General features: G+C 45.2%; 1 pseudogene; it reads right to left on the bottom strand.

Moving 5' to 3' along the window:
- The window catches only part of LOC147979637 (uncharacterized), a 112169-nt pseudogene extending 96291 nt beyond the window's left edge, over positions 1 to 15878 (bottom strand).
- Positions 15879 to 21176: the final 5298 nt, after the last annotated feature.

Genomic DNA, 21176 nt, shown 5'->3' with positions numbered 1-21176 from the left:
AAGTAGTGCAGAAGAAGAAGATGATGCATCACCCAGTCTACTTTGTTAGCTCCCTCTTGCAGGGGGCTAGATCAAGATACTCCGGTGTGCAGAAATTGCTCTTCGGCCTCCTTATAGCCTCGAGGAAGCCACGTTATTACTTCGAAGCACACGAGATCACCGTCGTCACCTGCCTCCCGTTGCAATGGATAGTGCATAACCCAGACGCAAGCGGGAGAATTGTGGAATGGGCCTTGGAACTGTCAAGCTTTGGGTTGAAGTTTGAAAGCACTTCGACAATCTAGAGTAGAGTCTTGGTAGAGTTCGTTGCAGAATGGACCTCAACGCCCGACGAAGAGATCCAGGAGACCACTCTCCCCGGAAAGGAAACAAGTCGCGACTGGATTATGTACTTTGACATGGCTTTCTCACTACAAGGCACTGGTGCTGGTGTGCTACTCGTCGCACCCACCGGAGAACACCTCAAGTATGTAATCTAGATGCACTTTCTGAGGGAGATGTCAACAAACAACACTGCTGAATGCGAGGGGTTGCTTGCTGGTCTCAGGATCGCGGCAGACCTCGGAATCAAGAAGCTCATCGTCAGGGGTGATTCACAGCTTGTCATCATGCAAGTTAACAAAGACTACCAGAGCCCATTGATGGAGGCCTACATAGATGGAGTGAGGAAGATGGAGGAGCGCTTTGACGGTATACAAGCGGAGCATGTTCCCCGAGTGGAGAACGGCATCGCCAACTACTTGTCGAAACGCGCTGCCCACAAACTGCCTGTGGAGCCTGGTACCTTTGTGCTTCGACTAACTCAACCATCCGTCGAACCATCGACAGAGAAGAACAACTAGGGGAAATCAGGCCCAGGCAAGTACTTTCCTGCTGAGCTCCCAGGAGCCGCCGGCAAGGATATTGCCAGGGACACTAAGCCTGCCATGGGGGGACAGACTCTGGCAGGGCGCCAAGCCCTGGCCGCAGAGACACCCCCCCCATGGCAAAAGAGATGCCTTTGGTCCTTGCCATCAAGCCCTAGGCTCCGGCATGGGTACAACATACTATTTGATTTCTCCAAACCGGGGAACTACCTGAGGAGCAGGAAGAAGCGGAGAAAGTAGCCCGTCGGTCTGCCATGTATCAGTTCGTCGACAACGTTCTGTACAAAAAAAAGACCAAACGGTGTGATATTGAAGTGCATCCCCTGGGAGGAAGGACTAGAGCTATTGGCAGAGATACACAGAGGCATATGTGGCTCCCACATAGGGTCGAGGTTCCTTGCCGGCAAGGCATTCTAACAAGGTTTCTTTTTGCCCACTACCCTCCAGGGTGCAACGACACTCGTAACCAAGTGTGAAGCGTGTCAGTTCCATTCAAAGAAGCTTCATCAACCATCTCAAGCTCTCCAAAAAATTCCTCTCTCATGGCCATTCTCGGTCTAGGGGCTCGACATAATGGGCCCCTTCCCCCGTGCTGTCGGGGGCTTTGAGTACTCGTACGTTGCAATCGACAATTTCACAATGTGGCCAGAGGTGGAAGCAGTGAGAAAGGTAACAGCACAATCAGCCGTCAAGTTCTTCAAGGGACTAGTCTACCGTTTTTGTATACCAAATAGAGTCTTCACTGACAATGGCACGCAGTTCATGAGCCGCACCTTCATGCAATACATTCAAGACCTCGGCAGCAAGGTCTGTTTTGCTTCTGTTGTACACCCACGAAGCAACGACCAAGCTGAGAGGGCAAATGCTGAAGTATTGCGAGGCCTCTAGACGAGGACTTTTGACAGGCTAGACAAGTGCGGGAGGTGCCGGATTGATGAATTGCCCGCGGTTCTTTAGTCAATCAGAACGACAACAAATCGACGCACCAGCCAGACATCTTTCTCCCTCGTTTACGGGGTAGAAGCAGTTCTCCCCACGGAACTCACATACGGTTCACCCCGAGTGTTCGCTTATGATGAGCTTGAGCAAGAGCAATTGCGGCAAGATGATGCAATGCTCCTTGAGAAAGATCGACTTCAGGCGGCTGTGCGAGCAGCACACTACCAGCAAGCCTTGCGCCGGTACCATAGCCGCAAGGTTCATGCCCGAAGCTTTGAGGAAGGAGACCTTGTTCTTCGACGCGTTCAATCGGCCAAGAATTCCAACAAGTTGACGCCAAAGTGGGAAGGCCCTTATTGGGTAATACAAGTCACCAGGCCTGGCATAGTCTGCCTGGACACTAAAGATGGTATTCCAGTAAGCAATTCCTGGAACATCGAGCATCTTTGCAAGTTTTACCCATAAGGCGCGGTTGTCGGACCCCCTGGCAGACCACCTTTTTGTACAAGCCTTGCCGTCAAGGCATGTATCTCTTTGTACAAAGCTAGGAGCAGACCCTGAGCATAAATAAATGAGGTGTTGGCACCCTAAGTTTTAGCATGCATGCTAGGTTGAGTCTCTCCCTCGGATAGGGTTGATAGTTCTTAGCGGCGACTAACCCCTAGCCTGGAGGTCGGGTGCGTGTCTCTCTGTTCTTTCCTGTCCTTTTTGGTTCGCAAGGCGCATGAACATTTCTACTGAGCTGTTTGGAAGAAAGAGAACAGGCCGGCGCCCCAACCCCAGCAAGCCAAGGTTGTCGGGGGCTGCAGACCCAAAGATCCGACCGCCGCAAGCCAAGATTGCCGGGGGGCTGCAAAATCAGATAAGCCTTTCATCCCCAACTCCTTACTTCCGTATGAAACTTGAACGTACGAGACTTCGCTCAAACTTATACCATCGTGTTCCCTCTCCCCCGTGTCCAAAAAAACCTTTACTTTGGGCCGGGACTTGGTCGTAGTGCGGTGGGAAAGGAACGGGCGAAGGGCCCAATCCTACTTTGCCCCTACCTCCGCCAAGAGCGTGAGTGTAGTCGAGCTATGGGGCAGGAGGATGGCAGGGTCTATTGCCATGTCACAATGTTTATCTTAAGATAACGAGGACTTGTTCCTTGGTGCGGGCCTCGCCCACACCCAAAAGAAAACCGGCAAACACCCTTCTCTTCATTAATATGTTGATAACAAGTACAATTCATACAGAATGCAAACATGACCATGGGGGTTACAAGGTTTAAATCTTACCAAGGCCCGTAGGCTTAAAAGATAAAAAGAGATAAGATGCCAGTAATCCCTTTCGTGTCCCTCTCCTCAGGAAACAGAACAAGATAACAAAAGGGCAAAAGGAGCACCTCCCCAACCCGCTACCATCGTCGTCGCTGTCGCTGTCCTCCTCGTCTCTCTCGCCCAAAGAGTAGCTTTCGCCATCGGTCGAGCTCTGGGCACAACACCCTAGTCTGTGTCCCGAGCGCCCGAAGACCTTGATGGAGATCAGGTCGCTCTCTGCTAACTTGAAGTAGAGGACATGCCCATCCATCAACCAATGGGAACGCGCGAAGGTTTTCCAGCCCCGACGAAGAAGCATCACATGAGGGGCGGGGAACCCTGTGTTCACCCGCATGTTGCCATGGCAACACTCCTCCTTGTGAAGCCTTAGCCTCGATGGATGGTCGATCTCCAGCACCCTCGCAAACGCGTCGGGAAGACGAAGGCGGCTGCGTGGCGGCCCGCGTAGTTGCAGGATAAATTCTAGCGCTGAATCCCCAACATGACCGCTCGACGAGGCAAGGGAGATGGCAACGGAGATGGTGATGACGCGGGTGTCCCCTGTCCGCGCCCGCCTCTGCCTCGGCCACCTCGATGACCGCAGCCCCGGCCAGCGCCTCTGCCTCTAGTGTGGCCTTCATCTTGGGCGTCCGGCTCTTCTTTGATTGCCACCACCCTCTGGCGTGAGGAAGACCTGGTCGCCTCCCAGGGGCACGACCACGCCCTCTCACCATGACCAAGAGAAGGAAAGGGATTGGATAGAGAGTACATGGGTACGAGAGGACGATGTCCTTCTCCCCTTATATATAAAGGGACGAGGCCAAACGAACCCGGGCATGACCGCCCCAATCAGCCAATCCAACCGCTGGAGGCGCGAGGAAACAGGACCGACCCACTGCCCCAATCAGCGATGCCCGGCCCCTTACCCCAGCATTAAAGCCCATGCCTTCTGTGTCCACCACCTGCCCTCCCCGACGCATGCAGGACATGTGGCGGGCGAGTCAGGACTCAGATGGCGAGTGGAGCGGCCGTTTTGCGCCCAGTGATCGTAGTGCGGGGGCGCCATGATGGCCATGACCCAAGTCTACTTAGTAAATGAGACGCGCCTCTGTAGCTCCCTCTGCTTTTGTGAGGAGAACGCAGACCGCATCTTTACTTTTGAAACCACGGAGTGACGCAACTGTGATGCGGTCACTCCGCGCATGACCTCCGCGTCACGCATGACCCCCACGTCGCACATTCAATGCGGGCCGTGGGGAAGCGTAACCAGCGAAGAGGTTACCGCAGTAAAAACTCTGCCCCACGTGCCCGACCCAAGTCAAAGAATAAGAAGAAGAAGAAGAAGAAGAAGAAGAAGAAGAAGAAGAACAAGAAGAACAAGACCAAGCAACCGCTCCTGCTCAAGGAAACCTTTTTCAAGGCGGGTGAGGGTTCTCATGGGAATAAGAAGAACAAGGAATTGGGTGGTGATGCCAAGAAGGGCAAAATTGCCCCTACCTACAAAGCCGGCGACTTTAACCCCTCTTATGTTTTGTGGCGTGCTAGTGATGGGCATGTTTATGCCAAATTTGTTGGTCCTTATTATGAGTACATTGAATGGTCTATTTGGGTTCCTAAGACCCTTGTTACTAACATCAAAGGACCCATTCAAAAATGGGTACCTAAATCCAAGCATTGATATCTTGTAGTAGTTTGCTTCCGGTGGGGTTTCATGGTTGCTCGATAGTGGAGCAACAAATCATATGACCAAGAGCAAGGACTTGGTGGTGGATGTGCATCCAATTCCATCTATGCCCACCCATGTCCAATTTAGTGATGCTTCAACTTCTAAGGTATTGGGACTTGGCAAGGTGGTCATCTCTTAAGATTTAACTATTGAGAAGGTCATGCTTGTTGAGTCGCTTGCATACAATTTACTTTCCGTTCATCAACTTGTACTTATGGGCTTTGCAACATTCTTTGATCTTGATACCGTGGCCCTTTTGTGGAGCAAGACTCTTAAGGTATCCTTTGTTGGACATGTCGAGAACGGTCTCTATGTGGTGAACTTTTCGGAGTGACCCACTAAGACCTCGACTTGCCTAATGTCTAAAGTTGATGTGGGTTGGCTCAGGCATCGCCGACTAGCCCATGCAAATATGAGATCTTTGCAAAGTCTCCCCAAAGGGGATCATGTCTGTGGACTAACAATTGTGAGTTTTGCCAAAGACCGTGCTTGCAGTGCTTCTATCGAAAGAAAGCTTGATGAAACGGCTCACCGACCCTCGACTATCATCTACTCGAAGAGGCCCTTGGAGCTCCTTCACATGGATCTCTTTGGTCCTCCATCCTTTGATAGTCTTGGTGTAAAAAAGTATTGCTTGGTGATTGTGGATGACCACTCAAGATATACATGGGTATACTTCTTCAAGAGGAAGAGTGAGACTCTACAAACTGTCATCAACTTTGCAAATGAAACTCATTGTCAACGTGAAGCAAATATCTTGATGATTAGAAGTGACAATGACACGGAGTTCAAGAACTACACATTGGATGAGTTTCTTAGTGACGAGGGGATCAAGCAACAATATGCCGCACCCTACACCCCTCAACAAAATGGTGTGGCGGAGAGGAAGAACTAGGTGTTGATGGACGCGGAAAGAACCATGATGGCGGAGTTCAAATCTCTATATAACTTTTGGGCCGTAGCCATCAACACCACATGTCATGCATCCAATAGGATCTACCTCCGCAAAGGCTTGAACAAGACTTCATATGAGATACTTACCGGCAACAAGCCCAACCTCAAGTACTTCCGGGTGTTTGGTTGTAAGTGTTTCATTCTCAAGAAAGGTGTTTGTTTGTCTAAATTCGAACCTAGAGCTCAAGAGGGCATAATTTTTGGTTATGCTACAACCTCTCATGCTTACCGTGTCCTCAACAAGTCCACTGGACTCATTGAGGAGACGTGTAACATGGAATTTGATGAAAATAACGGCTCCCAAGTGGAGCAAAGTGGTCTTTGTGATGTAGGTGATGAAATTCCTCCCCAAGCCATAAGAAGAATGGGGATTGGTCAAATACTCCCCATTGAGGAACCCCTTGTGGCCGAAGGAGAAGCACATTGCTCTACTCAAGTGGAGCCATCACCTACGCTTCCAAAGAACAAAGTGAAGGCCCTAACCCAATGAGAAAGATCAAGGGCAAGATCAACCCCGTGGAGATGGTGATGCACCGAATGATGCCCAAGATCAAGTTCATGCCTCCGAGCCCACTCAAGATCAAGAGAAAGATCAAGACGGTGCTCAAGATCAAGAGCAAACTCAAGAAAGTTCTCAAGATGAACAAGATGATCCTCAAATGACAATCGAGGAACTTTTGGAGCGCTGTGCCGCCAAGGTGGCTTCCAAGCTCGAAGGACAACAACGTGTCATGGAAAATGTGCTTGGAAGCTTGAGAAAAGGGGTAACTACTCGTAAACAATTGTCAAACTTTTGTGAGCACCACACGTTTGTCTCGTTTGTTGAACCCCAAAAGGTACATGAGGCGCTCGATGATGAGGATTAGCTTGAAGCCATGCATGAAGAACTCAACAACTTCGAGCACAACCAAGTATGGGAATTAGTGCCAAGTCCAACGGAGGAACACAATGTTATTAGAACTAAGTGGATCTTCAAGAACAAGCAATATGCGAATGGGGTGGTTGTTTGAAACAAGGCAAGATTGGTGGCACAAGGCTACTCCAAAGTCGAGGGTATCGACTACGGTGAAACCTTTGCCCCCGTTGCTCGTCTTGAATCTATTCGCATGTTGCTTGCATATGCATTGCATCATGAATTTTAAGTTGCAGCAAATGGACATGAAAAGTGCATTTCTTAATGGTCCTTTAAATGAGTTGGTATATGTCAAACAACCTCCGGGATTTGAGGATCCCAAGTTCCCCACTCATGTATACAAACTTAAGAAGGCGCTCTATGGCCTGAAACAAGCCCCACATGTGTGGTATGAGCACCTTACCAAGTTGTTACAAGATAGTGGGTTTTAAATTGGGAAAATTGGTCCCACTCTTTTTACTAAGAGAGTCAAAGGTGATTTGTTGATATTCCAACTATATGTTGATGATATTATTTTTGGTTCTCCTAACAAATCCTTCAATGATGAGTTTGCCGCACTAATGACCGAGAAGTTTGAGATGTCTATGATGGGAGAGTCGAAGTTATTTCTTGAGTTCGAAGTCAAGCAAAGAAGAGAGGGAATGTTCATCTACCAATCCAAGTATACCCAAGACATGCTCAAGAGATTCAAGCTAGAAGATGTCAAGCCTGTCAAGTTTCCAATGCACACCAAATGCAAGGTGATCCCAATGGTAAAGCGGTGGATCAGAAGGTATATCGCTCCATGATTCGATCCTTGCTTTACCTTTGTGAATCCAGACCAGATATTATGTGGAGCGTGGGAATTTGTGCACGGTTTCAAGCCGCACGTAAGGAAAGCCACTATGTGTTCATCAAGTGAATCTTTCGATATTTGGCTCATACCCCAAAGTTTGGCTTATGTTACCCCAAAGGAGAAAGCTTTGATCTCATGGGCTATTTGGACTCGGATTGGGTGGGAGATTGTGTGAAGAGGAAGTCATCTTATGGAGGGTGCCAATTCCTTGGCTGCTCTCCGGTGAGTTGGTCTTCGAAGCAGCAAAATTGTGTGTCTCTATCTTCCACCGAGGTCGAGTATGTAGCCGCCATAAGTTGTTGTGCACAATTGCTATGGAAGAGGCAAACTTTGAAGGATTATAGTGTAACTTGTGACAAAGTGCCTCTTCTATGTGTAAATGAAAGTGCTATCAAGATTTCACTCAATCCAGTGCAACATAGCAAGACCAAGCATATTGAGATCCGTCATCACTTCATCCGAGATCACATCAAGCAGGGAGATATTGATATCATCTACATCAACACTCAAGAGCAACTAGCGGATATATTCACCAAGCCTCTAGATGAAGCAAGATTTCACGAGTTAAGGCATGAGCTAAATATCATTGATTCGAGCAATGTGGCTTGAGTACAGGCACACCCCACCGCACTCATCATTATATCTTGTTCTAGATGTAGGCATGGACATAGGGGGGGGGTGTTGTTCTCTCAATGAACTCTCCCTCCCCCCATTATGCATAAATCGGTCAAGTCTTTCACATTAGAGTTTTGGTCATGGGCCCAAGGTTAAAATATTCGCGGTGCCATACCTTTTAAGTCAAACATAGGTGGCTTCGGCCAGCGCCCTCTTCTCGTGATCAACAGTTGTTGTTTGGTCTTGAGGTCTTTTGTGTGGGTTTGAGACACTTCTTGTGTGGTTTTGTTGTCCCTTGATTTTGTGCTTGAGGTGTCTCTTCCTGTTGTTGTTGTTCCTCATTTTGTCCCTCTCGTGTTTTTCCATGGTTTTTCCCATTTGCATAAGCCTTTTTCCTTTGTACTACTGCATGTTTTTAGCTGAGCGGTATTTCCACTGAGCCATCATGGTACTACCGCCCGGGCCCATGGTACTACCACGCGGGGAGTTGGAGCAGGGGTTATGAATTGGGGCAGGGGGAGGTTTCTCTCCCCATACTCATTCGCTCGCCCCTCTCTCCTCTCTCTCTCAAGCGACGAACAAGCAGCAGAGGGCTGCCGCCGGGCCGCCGCCTCCGGGGCGTCTTCCGCATTTCCGTCCAGTGGAATCGACCCCCACCCCTTCCTCTTGCCATGGATGCCGGTATTGGCCCCGTTCTTCTCCTCGTTGGTTATAGTTCTTGGATCTAGGTTTTTGGGAAATATCCCTTTTGTGTTTCTGATTAATGTTTTTCCAGTCACTACCATGAGATGGATGGCTCATTACATTATGATCTTTGCAATCCTTGTTCCAAGAATGCCACAGTATATCCTGTCTTATTTCAGCAACATGAAACAACCTATGCAGTCTTGGTATAATTGGAAAATGTCTCAGACCATTATGAGGAATCCTCTTCACAGCATCACCATCTTTCCATCTTGAAGATTTGCATTTTGGGCATTCACTTAAGTTGGCATAATCCTTCCGGAAAAGAACACAATTATGCTTACAAATGTCGATGAATGGATTCTTTGTTGGGGAGATGAGCAATTCAAACCCAGGAAATTCTATAAGTTCCTCTTCATAAATATAACAGCCCCAACCCATATAACTTCAATATGGAAATCTAAATGCATCATGAGGCACAAAGTTTTTTGCATGGCTCATGTTAATGGATAGGGTGAACACAAGAGATATGCTCCTACGAAGGCACTTCAATATTGGAGAAGATCATTCCTACCTCATGTGCAACCTTGATGTGCTTGAAACAAACAGACGCCTTTTCTACGAATGTCAATTTGCTATCAGGTGCTGGGATACAATAGGAATCCAATGGGGGACTGAAAGGTATATCCAAATAATGTTCAATACAGCTCACACCTCCTGGCACAACCCTGCATTCAAGGAAATCACAATTCTTGCAGCTTGGAACATCTGGAAGCAGAGAAATAAAGTTTTATTTGATGGTGAGGTGGCCTCACACTTGAACTGGCTCAGGATGTTTAAGAAGGATCTTGAGATTCTAACATTTAGGACAAAAGAGGATAACAATGCTTTTATCCAAACCCTGATTCAGGATTTGGCTCTTCACCAAAACCCCTCTGTGTAAAATGTAGCCTTCTTTTATTGTTTAGCCCTTTGGCTCTACACAAAATGTAAAGTGTAAATGTCCTCCCTTATAACAAAGCAACAGTAGGAGCCTCTCCTGCTATTTTTAATTTAAAAAAACATGGATCATATCATATCCAATTCCAACTGCACGAAGGAAATTCTTCATTTTACTGTAGGTGTGTGGTAGCTCAGATGCATCTAGGACAGATTTGCGGAAAGCAGCCAACATCGCATTGAATGATTTGTTGGTCATCCACTCAGATGTCTTCACCTGAAGAAAGGTGACCATAGCTGAGAATACTGACAGCTTATTTCCTGGGGTGATAGCCACATTGCATTATTCCAACATGTGGGCCCACCGTTTTTCTTCTGTAGGTGAAAGTTCACAAAATGCCTGAGCATTTCGTAGCATTGTTCAATGTTGGTCAAACTCACTGGCTCCACCACCACCACCACCACCTCCTCCTCTTCCACCTGAGCATCAAGAAGATCAAGATGGTGATCTGATGCTTTCACATAGTTAGTAACATTGATGTTCGCAGCTTCACCATGATGAACCCACCTAGTATATGTGACCGACATCCCATACAAGTGTAGATGATTTTGCACAGTTGACTAGGGTCTTGTAAATGAATTCATACAACTTCTACACAGGAAGAGCACATCTAATTTCGGACCACCGTACTCAGCTCTGATAAAGTTCATGAAGTTTTCAACCCCCTCGAGATATGCAGTGGATAATCTTCGAGAAGAAGTTATCCAAGTCTTGTGCATCTATTAGTGTACAAATTAGTTCTTCTACTAGATATTACAAGAAAAACATATATTCTTTTTATGAAGTCCAAAAAAATACCTACATTGATATCTAAAGCTATGGAAATATATTTGGACAAGTAGATCTAAGTAACGAAATATATGTAAAGCTAATTCAGCAAACAGATTTGAGTGCTAAATTATGGCAGGCTATTTCAACAGTCAATGAGGCCGAGCACATAGCCATCGAAGGCCATTTCAGCAACAAAGATCGAGTATAAAACGGTGTAGAGCTATTTCACCTAACAGATTTGCTACTAGACCATGGCAATCTACGTCACAATAAATATATGGCAGGATATTTTAGCAACTAATTGGGCGTGGCATGCCATCTCAGCTATGCAGATTGAGTGCAGAATAGGGAAATGAAGTGTCTTAAGCAGATCATATTGACTGTAAACTATTTCGGCAAACAATGAGATTAACAGTGTCTATCAGCTAACATTTAGCGCTATTCTCACATGCACGGGGCCTCAGTCTAGAATGCGCATGTCATGGGAGAAGCTGACCATCGTGCGTCTCCACAAGAATGTCGCCAGTGGTGGCGTGATAACCCAGAAGTATAGGGGATATATCATAGTCCTTCCAATAAGTAAGAGTGTCGAACCCAACGAGTACCAGAAGGAAATGATAAGCAGTTTTCGGTAAGGTATTCTCTGCAAGCACTGAAATTATCGGTAACAGATAGTTTTGTGATAAGGTAATTTGTAACGGGTAACAAGTAATTAAAGTAAATAAGGTGCAGCAAGATGGCCCAATCCATTTTGTAGCAAAGGACAAGCCTAGACAAACTCTTATATAAAGGAAAGCGCTCCCGAGGACACATGGGAATTATCGTCAAGCTAGTTTTCATCACGTTCATATGATTCGCGTTTGTTACTTTGATAATTTGATCTATGGGTGGACCGTTGCTTGGGTACTGCCTTTCCTTGGAAAAGCATCCACTTATGATTAACCCCTCTTGCAAGCATCCGAAACTACAAAAGAAGTATTAAGGTAAACCTAACCATAGCATGAAACATATGGATCCAAATCAGCCGCTTACTAAGCAACGTATAAACTAGGGTTTAAGCTTCTGTCACCCTAGCAACCCATCATCTATTTATTACTTCCCAATGCCTTCCCCTAGGCCCAAACAATGGTGAAGTGTCATGTAGTCAACATTCACATGACACCACTAGAGGAAAGACGACATACATCTCATCAAAATATCGAACGAATACCAAATTCACATGACTACTTATAGCAAGACTTCTCCCAAGTCCTCGGGAACAAACGTTTCTACTCAGAAATCATATTCATGTTCATAATCAGAGAGGTACTGATATGCATAAAGGATCTGAACATACGATCTTCCACCAAATAAACCAACTAGCATCAAGTACAAGGAGTAATCAACACTACTAGAAACCCACAGGTACCAATCTGAGGTTTTGGGAGAAAGTTTGGATACAAGAGATGAACTAGGGTTTGAGATGAGATGGTGCTGGTAAAGATGTTGATGGAGATTGACCCCCTCCCGATGAGAGGATCGATGGTGATGACGATGGTGATGATTTCCCCCTCCCGAAGGGATGTTTCCCCGACAGAACAGCTTCGCTGGAGCCCTAGATTGGTTCCGCAAAGGTTCCGCCTCGTGGCGGTGGAGTTTCGTCCCGAGAGCTTGCTTCTGATTTTTTTTCCAGGGTGAAAGACTTCATATATCCTAAGATGGGCACCGGAGGCCTGCCAGGGGGCCCACGAGGTAGGGGGCCGTGCCCCCACCCTCGTGGATGGTGGGTGGCCCCCTCTGGTACTTTCTTTGCCCAATGTTTTTTATATATTCTAAAACTGACTTCCATGGAGTTTTAGGACTTTAGGAGTTATGCAGAATAGGTCTCTAATATTTGCTCCTTTTCTATCCCAGAATTCCAGCTGCCGGCTGTAACGCCCTCAATGCGGCTACATCTCCCACATGTCGAAGCACGACTTAGAGGCATAACCGCATTGAAAGCAATGTCGCAAGTGAGGTAATCTTCACACAACCCATGTAATACATAAAGGGAAAAAGATACATAGTTGGCTTACAATCACCACTTCACACAATTACATGAATAAAGCATTACATCAAGCAAATACAATCAAGGTCTGACTACGGAACCAAAATAAAAGAAGAACCCCAAATGCGACAAAGGTCCCCGATCAACCCCAACTGGGCTCCACTACTGATCAACTAGAACGAAACGACACAAAGGATAAGATCTTCATCGAGCTCCTCCTGAGCTTGGTTGCGTCATCTGCACGGGCTCATCGGCACCTGCAAGCTGGTTTTGGAAGTATCTGTGAGCCACGGGGACTCAGCAATCTCGCACCCTTGCGATCAAGACTATTTAAGCTTATGGGTAAGGTAAAGGTATGAGGTGGAGCTGCAGCAAGCGACTAGCATATATGTTGGCTAACATACGCAAATGAGAGCGAGAAGAGAAGGCAAAGCACGGTCGATAAAAGTATGATCAAGAAGTGATCCTAAAACAACCTACGTCAAGCATAACTCCAACACCGTGTTCACTTCCCGGACTCCGCCGAAAGAGACCATCACGGTTACACACACGGTTGATGCATTTTAAATAAGGTTAACTTCAGGTTTTCTACAACCGGACATTAACAAATTCCCATCTGCCCATTACCGCGGGCACGGCTTTCGGAAGTTCAAAACCCTGCAGGGGTGTCCCAACTTAGCCCATGACAAGCTCTCACGGTCAACGAAGGAATAGACCTCCTAGAGGGAAGACCCGATCAGACTCGGAATCCCGATTACAAGACATTTCGGCAATGGTAAAACAAGACCAGCAAAGCCACCCAGATGTGCCGACAAATCCTGATAGGAGCTGCACATATCTCGTTCTCAGGGGACACCGGATGAGCCAGACGTCGGGTGGGCCAGCCCAGAGTTACCCCTGGTAGCTCCGAACATCGCTCAGTTGGACCAACACTCAGAGGAGCACTGGCCCGGGGGGGTTAAAATAAAGATGACCCTTGTGCTGGCCTAACCCAAGGGAAAAAGAGGCTAGGTGGCAAATGGTAAAACCAATGTTGGGCCTTGCTGGAGGAGTTTTATTCAAAGCAAACTGTCAAGGGGTTCCCATTATAACCCAACCGCGTAAGGAAAGCAAAATCCGGGAACATAACACCGATATGACGGAAACTAGGGCGGCAAGAGTGGAACAAAACACCAGGCATAAGGCCGAGCCTTCCACCCTTTACCAGGTATATTGATGCATTAATTAAATAAGATATATTGTGATATCCCAACAAGTAAACATGTTCCAATAAGGAACAACATCTCCATGTTCCAACAAGGAACAAACTTCAATCTTCACCTGCAACTAACAACGCTATAAGAGGGGCTGAGCAAAGCCGTAACATAGCCAAACAACAGTTTGCTAGGACAAGGTGGGTTAGGGGCTTGGTTCAACAATATGGGAGGCATGATAAGCAAGTGGTAGGTATCGCAGCATAGGCATAGCAAAAGAGCAAGCAACTAGCAAGCAAAGATAGAAGTGATTTCGAGGGTATGGTCATCTTTCCTGAAATCCCACAAGGAAGAAGAATGAGTCCATGAAGAAGACAAACGGACGTAAACGAATGGGTCCTCACAAACGCCACGTTACCGGAACCAACCCGAAGAACCAACACCGGAAAGGAGCAAACAACATAGTAAACAACCAACACATCAACATGGCACGATGCGCAAACAAGTATGATGCATGTCCGGTTTAATGAAGCATGGCATGGCAAAGTGCACAAACAATCCTACAAATTAAGTGGAGCTCATTATGCAACGGAGTTGCATATTGAAGAAAACACCACATGAATTATTTAGTTCTCTCTCGTTTATGTACCCAACAATATTAAATGTTTTTAAACATGGCAAGAGGGGAAGCATGATGAAACTATCTAATCTAGGCAAGTTTAAATGAGGCCGGAACAACAAAACAACAAGTCCGGAAACTCCTCATGTGCATAAATTAGGTTTGGCACTGTTCTGCCCTAAAACATATTTTAGAGTTGTTAAACATGCAAAGTAAAGCCACCATGTTACACTAGGCATTTTTCCACCCCATTTACATATAAAGTTTGTTAAGTTTGGAGCTACGGTTATTTAGATATGAATTAAATCATTTTAACATGGCATAGGGGAAAATTTAAACAAACATCATTTTAAAAATTTTAAACATAGATGAAAGTGGCATATTATGAAACTACACAAAATTCTAAGCAAGTTTCATATATAACTTATTTTAGTCCGATGCACGGTTTGTGAGATATTAAATGCATGAACATGGAGGGTTTTTCTGTAAAATTGCAGTACTCTGGATATAGACAAATACACAGATCTGGAAAAAAAATCACACTGGGCCGAATCTGCTGGCTGGCCCAACAGTGCACAGGAAAGGGGGCGCTGGAGGGGCTGCTCACTTTGGCCATGGGCCTGGCCCAGTAGAACGAGAGGCCTGGCAGGCCGCGAAGGGGCGCGCTGGGCCTGGAGGCGCGTAGGAGGCAGGCCAGGGGCGCTGGAAGCGGCCCACACAGCAGGACGGAGTTCGACGCGTGCGTTGGCTCGGTCGTCGAACCAGAGGGTCAACGAGGGACACGCCTTGCTCTTCCTCGCGCTCGAATCAGAAGAAGTAGAGGCCGGCAGCGAGGCTTCGGACGACGGCGACGAACTTGGCGCACGGCGAAGCTGACGGAGGGCAGCTGGACCTGGCCGTTCCGAGGTCAGGCGGCGGAGCTTGTCAAGGCGACGACCTGCAGGTGCAGCGGCACCAGATCCGGCTGCGAACGGAACTACAACAGCGGCCATGCCGTTCCCTGCGGGTACAGAGGAGAGTTTGAGAGCAGAGAGATAATAGAGAAGGAGGAGGAGGGAAAGGAGGCAGCAGGGGAAGGGAGGCAGCAGGTCACGATGTGAACCTTCTGGTTCGATGAAGAGGAGGCACAGCGGCGCGAGAGAGGCCGGCGGCGCCATGGCTGTAGAACGAGGTGTTGGCTGCAGGTTCGACGGGAGCACAAGGGCGGCTTCGGGCGATGCAGGGCGCTGCGGCGGATGGAGCTCGGTTCCTTGCCTCGCTGGAATACGAACGGGACGGTGGCGACCGGCGCTGGTGGTGGTGCCTGACGGCGAGGGGAACTCCGGTGGTGCTGCTGATTGCGACAGCGTGTGGAAGCACGGGAGGAGGGCGATGGGGTCGGCGTGGAGGCTGCTTGGGCAGGGGAGCGCATGGGAGCTGCGGGCGTCCAGATCGGGCATGAAAGAGGATGGCGTACGGGGACGAGGGGTTGGTCAGGCGGGGCTGTGGTGATTGGCTCGTTGGGGAAAACGAGACTGGGAGGAATTTTGGATCGGGAGTGGTTTGGTGTGGAACCCGATGAAGAGAGTGGCGGCGGTGGGATGGATCCCTAGAAATTAGGGATTTGGTCTAGGGTTAGACTAGCTATATATAGTAGGTGGGTGAGACTTAGGGGTATAACATCCCTCCGATCACAATCGAACGGTCGTGAATAAAATAGCTAGGAAGTCCAAATAAGAAAACGGTGACGTTTTGTAGACGTTTGGGGATGATCCGGACACAACGGTGGCGACAGTCCGGGTCGGGTTCGGGACAATTTCGGACGCGCACGTGAGGGGTTCGATGCACTGTGCAGAGAGGGTTTCGGACCGAGCGGTCGCATCGGACAACTCCGGAAGCGAAGAGGGGAAGGAGGATGGACTAGGTGGGCTGCAGGTGGGTTGTGAAAAATGGGTTGGACTGAGATGAGAGGGGAGGAGTGCAGCCCGGCAACTGTTTCCGGAGACCGAAAACATTCGACGTTTGACCGGCTATATTGCCGCTATAGTTAACCATTGGGGCATCAAACGAACTCCGAATGCGATGAAACTTGACAGGCGGTCTAGCTACATTAAAATAAGAACACACGTCAACTCTCATCCCATTCCGAGAACATTTTCCGGCCACTTATAAAATAATATTTCAGACATGCCGCGGGCACGTGCAAGTGTGTCTGGGCTCAGAACGGACAACGGACGGAACTGGGGGAACCCGGACGGATGCAAGTTTTGAAAACCTGATGATGCAATGCACATGATGGCATGATGAAAAGCAACACGCAAGCAAATGACATGGCAACGCCGGCGAATAACTGGAGGACACCTGGCACATCGGTCTCGGGGCGTTACACCGGCATTCTCCCTCTTCATGTAAACCTTGTAAAATAAGAGTGAATAGACATAAGTATTGTGACACAATGTTTAATAACAGACCGTAATGCAATAAATATTGATATAAAAGCATGATTCAAAATGGACGTGTCAACTCCCCCAAGCTTATACCTCGCTTGTCCTCAAGAGGAAGCCAATATCGAAAAATATGTCCACATGTTTAGAGATAGAGGAGCGATAAAATAAACTACGGACATGAGGGCATCATGATCATTCTTAGAACAACAACAACACACACACACACATATATATATATATTGTCATATGATTTCTTATGCTAAAGTAACAATTCATTCACAATTTCAAGGATGAATCAGAAACATCGTTGGAAACTAACAAACTATAATCTCAATCATTGAAGAAATTGCAATTTATCATAACATCAGAAAGAGTCAATATTATTATTGACCGTAATTGGATGTGAGAAAGATAGGGGCTTATAGTTTTGCCTCCCAACCTTTTACCTCAAGGGTAATGTCAATAATAATAGTTCATGAAAACTCACATCCAATTAGCTATATATATATATATCAGGATATTTCCAACACACAGTGCTTACCAAAGGATAAAATGTGAAAGGAAAGGTGAAGATCACCATGATTCTTGTATAAAGTATAAGACAAGAATAAAAGATAGGCCCTTCACAGAGGGAAGCAGAGGTTGTCATGTGCTTTTATGGTTGGATGCACGAAATCTTAATGCAAAAGAACGTCACTTTATATTGCCACTTGTGATATGGACCTTTATTATGTAGTCAGTCGCTTTTATTTCTTCCACATCACAAGATCGTATAAAGCTTATTTTCTCCACACTAATAAATCATACATATTTAGGCAGCAATTTTTATTTCTTGCAACAATGACAACTTACTTTAAGGATCTTACTCAATCCATAGGTAGATATGTTGGACTCTCATGGCAAAACTGGGTTTAAGGATATTTGGAAGCACAAGTAGTATCTCTACTTGGTGCAAAGAATTTGGCTATCATGCGAGGGAAAGGCGAGCTCAACATGTTGGATGATCCATGACAATATAATTTATTTCGGATGTAAGAAAACATAACCCATTACGTTGTCTTCCTTGTCCAACATCAACATGTCATATTTTAATGAGTGATCACAATCATAAAAGATGTCCAAGATAGTATATTTATATGTGAAAACCTCTCTTTATTTATTACTTCCTATTAATTGCCACGATGACCAAAACTATGTTTTTCAACTCTCAACAACTTTTATTGATCATACTCTTTATATGTGAAGTCATTACTCTCCATAAGATCAATATGATCTCTTTATTTCTTTTTATTCTTACTTTTATTCCCTCAAGATCATAGCAAGATAGCAAAGCCCTTGACTCCACGCTAATCTTTATTATATATAACTCATGGACTCGATTACATAGAAGGATCATAAAGCAAAATGCAAAACTAGAGCATACTAAAACTTTATTCTACTAGATCAAGATATTACCAAAAGGATCGAACTAAGAAACACGGTAAAGATAAAAGTGTAATGGTGATATGATACCGGGGCACTCCCCCATGCTTGGCGGTTGCCAAGGGGAGTGCCCATACCCATGTATTTATGTCTCTTTCTTCAGAGGTGAAGGAGATGGTGATGATGATGACAATTGTGCCTTCAACTTTTTCATATTGTAATTGAGAAGAGCGATCTCCTCCTTTAAATCATCGACCTCCGATTCCAGCTTCAAGATCTTGTCACATAAATCTCCTTTGCTTTTCTGCCGAAACTAAGGTGTCGCTCATATACTCCTCTGGGGTTATGGTTTCAATAACATTAGTTTCAACATTTATAGGATTACCTGAGATATAATGTTTGATTCCTTGACCGTTCACCACCGCCGGATTTGTGCCTTCAAAGTTGTTGATTTTGTTGGCACCAGAACGATAGACCTCCTCGATAACGTAAGGACGTTCCCATTTAGAGAGGAGTTTTCCTGCAAAAATCTTAAACGAGAGTTGTATAACAATACATAATCACCTACATTAAACTCACGTTTTTGTATCCTTTTGTCGTGCCATCTTTTAACTTTTTCTTTAAACAGTTTGGCAATCTCATAGGCCTGGGTTCTCCACTCATCAAGTGAACTAATGTCAAATAGGCTCTTCTCACCCGCAAGTTTGAAATCATAGTTGAGCTCTTTAATGGCCCAATATGCCTTATGTTCTAGTTCGAGAGGTAAGTGACATGCTTTTCCATAAACCATTTTACATGGAGACATACCCATAGGATTTTTATATGCAGTTCTATAAGCCCATAATGCATCATCAAGTTTCTTGTACCAATTCTTTCTAGATCTATTTACAGTCTTTTGCAAAATTAATTTAAGCTCTCTATTACTCAATTCTACTTGACCACTAGACTGTGGATGATATGGAGATGCAATTCTATGATTAACGTCATACTTAGCAAGCATCTTACGAAAAGCACCATGAATAAAATGTGAACCACTATCAGTCATTAAGTATCTAGGGACTCCAAACCTCGCAAAAATATAATTTATTTAAGCATCTTAATAGAGGTGTTATGATCAGCACTACTAGTTGGAATAGCTTCTACCCACTTAGTAACGTAATCAACAACAACTAAAATATGTGTATACCCATTAGAGGAAGGAAACGGTCCCATCTAATCAAAGCCCAAAACATCAAATGATTCAATAACAAGTGAATAATTCATAGGCATTTCTTAACGTCTACTAATATTACCAATTCTTTGACATTTGTCACAAGACAAGAGAAACTTACGGGCATCCTTGAAGAGAGTAGGCCAATAAAAACCGGATTGCAGTACCTTGTGTGCAATTCTATCTCCAGCATGGTGTCCTCCATAAGCCTCGGAGTGACACTTGCGTAGGATCTGTTCTTATTCATGCTCAGGTACACAACGTATAATAACCCCATCTACTCCTTTATAAAGGTGTGGGTCATCCCGGAAGTAATGTCTTAAATCATAGAAAAACTTTTTCTTTTGTTGGTATGTGAAACTAGGTGGTATAAATTTAGCAACAATGTAATTAGCATAATCATCATACCATGGAGCAGTATGAGAAGCATTTATGACAGCTAATTGTTCATCAGGAAAGCTATCATCAATAGGTAGTGGGTCATCAAGAACATTCTCTAACCTAGACAAGTTGTCTGCAATGGGGTTCTCAGTTCCCTTTCTATCAATAATATGCAAATAAAATTCTTGTAGTAGGAGAACCCATCTAATAAGTCTAGGTTTAGCATCCTTCCTTTCCATAAGGTATTTAATAGCAGCATGATCAGTGTGAACAGTTACTTTAGAATCAACAATATAAGGTCTGAACTTATCACAAGCAAATACAACTGCTAAAAATTATTTTTCAGTAGTAGCATAATTTCTTTGGGCACTGTCTAGAGTTTTACTAGCATATTGGATAACATTTAATTTCCTATCAACTCTTTGTCCTTGAACAGCACCTACAACATAATCACTAGCATCACACATAATTTCAAAGGGTAAATTCCAATCAGGAGGCTGAACAATAGGTGTAGAAATCAAGGCTTTCTTAAGTATTTCAAATACTTCTACACAATCATCATCAAAGACAAAAGGAACATCTTTTTGAGAGATTAGTCAGAGGCCTAGAAATTTTTGAGAAGTCTTTAATGAAGCTCCTATAAAAACCGGCATGACCAAGGAAACTTCTTATACCTTTAATATGCTTAGGACATGACATCTTTTGAATAGCATCAAGTTTAGCTTTATCAACTTCAATACCTATTTTAGAAATTTTATGCCCAGAGACAATGCCTTCATTAACCATAAAGTGGCACTTCTCCCAATTCAAGACAAGATTAGTTTCTTCACAGCTCTGCAAACCTCAATCAAGGTTGCTTAAGCAATCATGAAAAGAAGTTCCATATATAGAAAAATCATCCATGAATACCTCAACAATCTTTTCACAAAAGTTAGAGAATATAGTAGTCATACATCTTTGAAAGTTAGCAGGTGCATTACAAAAACCAAAAGGCATACGTCTGTAAGAAAAGGTACGGAAAGGGCAAGGCAAAGTTGTCTTTTCCTGATCCTCTTTCGACACAGGTATTTGAGAGAAACCAGAATAACCGTCTAGAAAGAAAAAATGTGTATGTTTAGATAATCTTTCTAGCATTTCATCAATAAAAGGTAAAGGGTAATGATCCTTTTTAGTAGCTTTATTTAGTTTGCAGAAATCAATTACCATTCTATAACCTGTAACAATTCTTTGTCGGATCAATTCATCTTTATCATTAGGAACAACAGTAATACATCCCTTCTTAGGGACACAATGGACAG

Source organism: Triticum urartu, chromosome 3A (assembly GCF_056163025.1).
Source record: "Triticum urartu cultivar PI428250 chromosome 3A, HENAU_Tu73, whole genome shotgun sequence".
In the NCBI taxonomy this organism is placed as follows: Eukaryota; Viridiplantae; Streptophyta; class Magnoliopsida; order Poales; family Poaceae; genus Triticum; species Triticum urartu.
This window is presented reverse-complemented; position numbering and strand designations above follow the sequence as displayed.